This window comes from Typopeltis vanoorti, chromosome 7 (genome assembly GCF_054136105.1).
Source record: "Typopeltis vanoorti isolate ZY-2024b chromosome 7, IOZ_Tvanoo_1.0, whole genome shotgun sequence".
NCBI classification, from domain to species: Eukaryota; Metazoa; Arthropoda; class Arachnida; order Uropygi; family Thelyphonidae; genus Typopeltis; species Typopeltis vanoorti.
Genome location: NC_143555.1, coordinates 141,183,018 through 141,189,103, shown reverse-complemented (window position 1 = coordinate 141,189,103; position 6,086 = coordinate 141,183,018).

Genomic DNA, 6,086 nt, shown 5'->3' with positions numbered 1-6,086 from the left:
CGCTTTTACATAATAATTACAATTTTTTTTCCCCCTAAAAGTGACCAATATGTAATATGTAGAATTACCACATCCGGTTTTCCCGAACGTTATTGTTTTCAAGGATTTTAAGTTAGGTATCCCCACTTTTTTTTTTTTTTTTTGACTAAGCAATGGGAACAACACACACAGTATTACCGCACACAGCCTGTTCTTTTGGAATGTCAAAAATTGCATATCAGGTAATTCCCTATCTCTACAATATTTGAAAACGACCAAAGCTAGGCGATCATCAGTTGTTTGTTGAAATATCGTGTTTGCAAAACAGACTTATCAGTGTTAACGGTCACCAGTTTGACATGTCTCAGGAATTGACGTCCATATCTGAAGTTTGGTGACGAAACGAAATTGCCATGTGTGGGATAATGTAACTTCATCTACAAGAAATGATATGCCACCGTCTCTCTGTCTCTCTCTCTCTCTCTTGGAAGTAGAGTCTCCAATTTTGGAAAGGTGTTTGACAGGACACAAACCGGAACACTTTACGCAAGTTGAGCAATTGGGGATGGATATGAAACTCAAGATGTGAACAAGAGGATGACTGATGAATATATACTGAACACTAGTATATGAAAGAGCAGAATCTAGGAGAAAGCAGGTGACAAGCGCTGTTCTGCAAGGCTCTATGCTTAAACCATTTGAAAACAAACATTAAGTTGTTTACTCATTGGGCAGCCATAACAGCCTGGTGTTTCTGTGGTTTAACAAATGTTCATTAAACTTCCAGTACATGGATCACATGTTTAGTAAAGAGAACTAGTCCTATTAAAATAACTACTTACAAAATAAATAAATACATAAATTAGCTAACGTCTTTTATTCCTTAGAGAGAGTAAGCGAGGCCTTTATACCCTATCTAGCTTTTGAGACTGAGTGGGCAGTTCAATCTCCACCGGTAGCCAATCAGAGATAGCTGGCCCATGTCTATCGCTAATTATAGCAGCCACCGATGAAGAGGCTGGCAAACAAATGCTGACATCTCTTGGAACGTAACTCTAACAAGATATGTCACTGTCTGAAATAATGTGGGTACTACGGTCGATTTTCTTGAGTTTACGGGATAAAAAACCCGAGTTTCCAGGAGTAAAAACCTGCTTGCCCATGCCAGAGATCGACTAACTCGGGAATTGGTCGAAGAAAGGCTTATAAAAAGTTCCTCCAGTCAGCGACTAGACTTGAACTTAAGTCTGACTTCAAGCGTCCAACCGCAGAGGACGCATGCGCCACTTCAACTGAGCTACACAGGCCTTTTAAAAACTACTTACTTACTTACTTATTAATTATTTAATTAATTAGTGAGTAGATATTTTTCTGCCATTGCAACTGCAGTCTGTTTATAGATCGCTTTCCATCAGGCTTCAACTTTACTGTTTGTTTAGCCATTCTTTATTCATCAATTCTTTCCACGTGTCCAAGCTATCTCAATCTGCAAGCTCTAATTTCATCAGCTAGAAATGGGATCAGTGGCGGCCCTTACATAAGCACTGCGACACTGCAGCACCCCCAAGGAAAAAATAAAAATTTAAATTTTGTTCGTGTTTATAAATAATAACAATACATCATTATATAAATGCAATACTACATGTTAAAGTTTACAGCTTATATTTTGACACTGAGCTTCTCATTGCATGTAACTAGTGAATTTGACACTGCTCTTTTGGGCAGTGTATCGTATGCTTGCGCGCATTATTTCTGTGAGATACGAAACTTTTATTATTGGTGTTTGTTCGTGGTGAGGGTGAAAGATTTTTAATAAAACAATTTTCTAATATGTAAATTTATTTATTAATAAATTGGTTACTGATTAGGAAAAAAGAATTTATTATTTAAAAAAATATATATATTTTTTATTTTGTATATGCAGACCTCCCCACTTAAAATTTTCACCGGCCGCCATTGAATGGGATATACATATCTCATATAGTTCTTGACGATGTCTTCCACTCCATTCATCTGTTGAGTTTTCTCTTACAGGTCAAAAGACTTTTCTGAGGTTCTTTTCTGCATAACTTTTGTATCTTGGTTTGTTATGCTCCAGGTTTCTACTCCATATAAAAAAAATAGGTATAATGATTGTTTTGTATATTTCTGTTTTAATTCTGCTTGAGATAATTCTCGAAGATAGCAAATGATGTACTGAAACAAAACATCTTTAGGAAGCATGTATTTTAGCGTGCATTTCTGCACTAATTTTATTATCTTGATTATGAATGTGCCAAGATATCTGAAGGAAGAGTGACTTCAAATTTCAGGTTATTAATGTAAAACTGGTCATTTCCCACTTGAATGTGATTTATGCACACTTGTAAATATTTAATTTTTATCATAGTTTTATCTTCGTTAATCAGAAGCAGTTTGAATTTTCGATTGTTATTCTATTCAATATAACACGTGATGCTTATTTTAATGTAATTCTAATGTCTTCATCATTTTCTCCAACGAGCATACTAGTATATCATCTGCAAATGCTAGTCTTGAAATTGATGCTTGCTCTTGTTATCATTCAAGGAATGACGGTGTGATTGAAGTCTGATTAGCGGAATAGTGAATTACCGATCATTTAAAACTATATATTTAGAAATTTATGTACATTTAATCATACAAATACAACATTTATTTTACAAATGATATTCTATATTTTTCAATTTAGCTACTTGGATACAAATTCTACGCTACGGTTCTTCTTTATGAACTGGCCAACAACATCGTCATAAAAAGTTGGTTGCAACTTAATTTTCCCAAGCAACACGCACACTTGTAAAGGCTGGATGAATCTCACTGGCTAGAGCTACTTTGACTCCGTGTTTAAGCAACAGGGTGAGATGACGTGGAGGGAGCGGAAATGGCTATGACACGCATGAAATCACAGTACTGAAGCGAGGACTTGGATGCTCCCACAACCTAGCAAGCCCAGGTAGCTTGACTAGCGTCGACCTTCGATACACAACGCAAAGCTCAATTATTGCCGCGCAAGCTTAAAACGCCTTCTGTCTACAAAAAATAAATGGAATGCTTATAAATGCATGCATTTATTAACAAATAAATATTGCTTCTTTCTCAATTAATGAGCTTGCACAGCAAGCATGGAGAATTCGCCACTCATCTGCATATCCTGATATTACTGTTCTGTTTGTATTACCTTTTACAATTTCTCGAATACCTTTTTCCAATGCTAAAAAGGATGGGCAGAAGGACTGTTCCTTGTGTCAATGCTGTTTTTAATATCAAAAGGTTCAGGTAAAATTCTATTAGGTAATATCATATTTCAGCTGTCAGTGGTACAAATTTGACTGAGCTTTTAATCTTATGAGGTCTTCATAGTATCTGCTGCTTTGTTGTTCTTTGAGATGATTTATATATAGTGTTGATATATAGTGTTGCACGGTGATCAGCATTCATTTTAGAAATTATGGACTTTACAACTATGTTATAACTAACTATTTTAATTTCCCCTATTTTATGTCCTATTTTAATAAAAAAAAAATAGGACATCATTGTTTCTTATAGATAATTTTCTTACAGTAATAATGATGCCCTATTTTCGACATTCAATAGTTATATTAGATTCAGGATTTTGGATTATCTACAGTCCTGTTTATAGTTAACTCTTAGGGTGAAAGGTTTCGTGAGTTCCCAAGCAAAAACCAAAAATTCCAAGCATATGTGCATTCCATATGCTTGGGATTTTTAGACCATCGTTATTGTTCAGATTGGGGTGGTTGATAAGAAGGCGTCCTTGAATTTACATTCATACCATGGTTTGATTGTGCATCCTATTTCCCCTATATTCATACCATTGTGCATCCTGTTTCCCCTATATATGGTAGATTACAGGTTCAATAAATACGGTATACTCTAGGGTGAGCCAGTGGACGGATTAGGTCGTTGAATTAGTTGAGGACAGAAGAAGTGATAGAGAATAGAAGCTTCTTGGTAAGTCATACCCATTTTCAGTCTTTTTTTTTTTTTTTTTCTGAAAACTTTAGTTTCCGAAAACCCCACATATATCTCTCAGCATGATTTTTAGCTTTAATTTTTGGAAAAAAGTGCGAGCTATAGTCGAGTAATTACGGTATTTTTTTTAGCTTTCAAATAGTTAATTATGGATCATTGGTTAAAGACTGGATTTATAAAATGCACAAAAGAGAGCAATATAGCAGGTATAGAAATATACAATTTCACTCCTCTGATTGATGCTAAATGATTTATATTAAGTAAAAATGTATAGTATCTTTATAAATTTTGTACTATTAAAAATAAATCATATTTTTTTGTTAAAAAAATGTATATCTAAATTCAAATAAAACAGACATTTACAATGAAATATATTTTTCTTTATTATTATTATTATTATTATTATTATTATTATTTTGATAAGGTGCTTGGTAATAATGAAAATTAAAGAAGGGGTGCACGGATATCTGAAGTTTCAGAAACACTGTTTGTTTTCTTAAATTCCGCTTCGAATTTGGATAGACGAAATAGCGTCTATCCAAATACGCACTTTTTACATTTTTTTCGGAGTCCTTTTTTATTTTGAATGTGAAACATAATATGCATTCTGTGTTTAAGTAACTTTAGACAATTTGACTTTGATTTTAAATGTGTACTTATTTTTAGATTTTTGATAGACAAATAAAATTTTAAAGATAATAGTTTATAAATTATAAACATATTAATTGGCTGAGGGACCATAGCTAAAAATCCCGTATATATGCGGGATAGACTATCGACGCGTCAGGCTGACGCGGCTCGAATTAAATTAATAAACATTAGTTATTTATGAACTATAAAACCCTTTAGATAATCTTTGTTTACACACACTGCAATTGGCTCTTTCTCGATACTTTTTTGATGTATTTTTGCATTATTTCATTTTGTGCGTTACAGTAACAGTGTTACTGTGCAGTTGCCTTTTATTATTATTATTATTATTATTTTAACGGTGTCTCCATGGAGTCAAAAGACTCATCGCGGGAGACCCGACATTGACACACTAACCATTATTTACACAATACCTGTCATACCTCTCCTTAAATTCATTCACAGTTGAAGCATTCACAACCAGTTCTGGCAAAGCATTCCACCCATTCACAACCCTCCAAGTAAAAATTCTAGTCCTAACACCCTTGTTAACCACACTCTTACACAATCTCCAGGGATGGCCCCTCGTTCTCTCACATCCTGCATTGGTCTTAAGAATATCATTAGTATCAATCCTGTAAAATCCCTTTAACAATTTAAATACCTCTATCATATCTCCTCTCCTACGTCTATCAGCTAGTTTTTGAAGCCCACCGATCATCAATCTATCCTCATAGGGAACATCCCACAGACTTTCAACAATCTTTGTAACCCGCCTCTGAATCCTCTCTACCACTTCCGCATCACCAAGAAATCCTGGCGACCAGATCTGTGCACAATAGTCCAAATGAGGCCTTATTAATGCCTTATAGAGTGGAATAATAACTTCCCTATCCCTGCTTGTTAGTGTGTTCCTCAACAACCATGTAATTTGATGTGATGTTTTGGCAATCTTTGCAATATGCCCTTTAAACTTAAGTTCTCTGTCCACAATAACTCCCAAGTCTCTTGTCTCATCAACTTCCTGCAGTTCAGTTCCGTTAATATAGTAAACAGCATGCGATGTCATCCTCCCGAAGTGCATTACCTTACACTTAGCCACGTTGAACTGACAGCCATTTACCTCAGTCCATACCGTCAGCCTATTTAAGTCATCCTGGAAAATATCAACATCATTTGAATTGATTATCGCTCTTCCCAATTTTGCATCATCAGCAAACAAGTGGATATTTCCATTCAAGGTATTTCCAATATCATTGATGTACAAATTAAACAATAGAGGACCAAGAACTGAGCCCTGAGGTACACCACTAGTCACTTGCCTTTTCCTGGGCTCAGCTCCTCCGTAAACCACTCTTTGATATCTGTCCACCAGCCATCCTTTAATCCAAATCACCATCTTCGGATCCAAACCCATTTGCTCTAATTTATGTAACAGAGTTCCATGTGGAATCCTGTCAAAA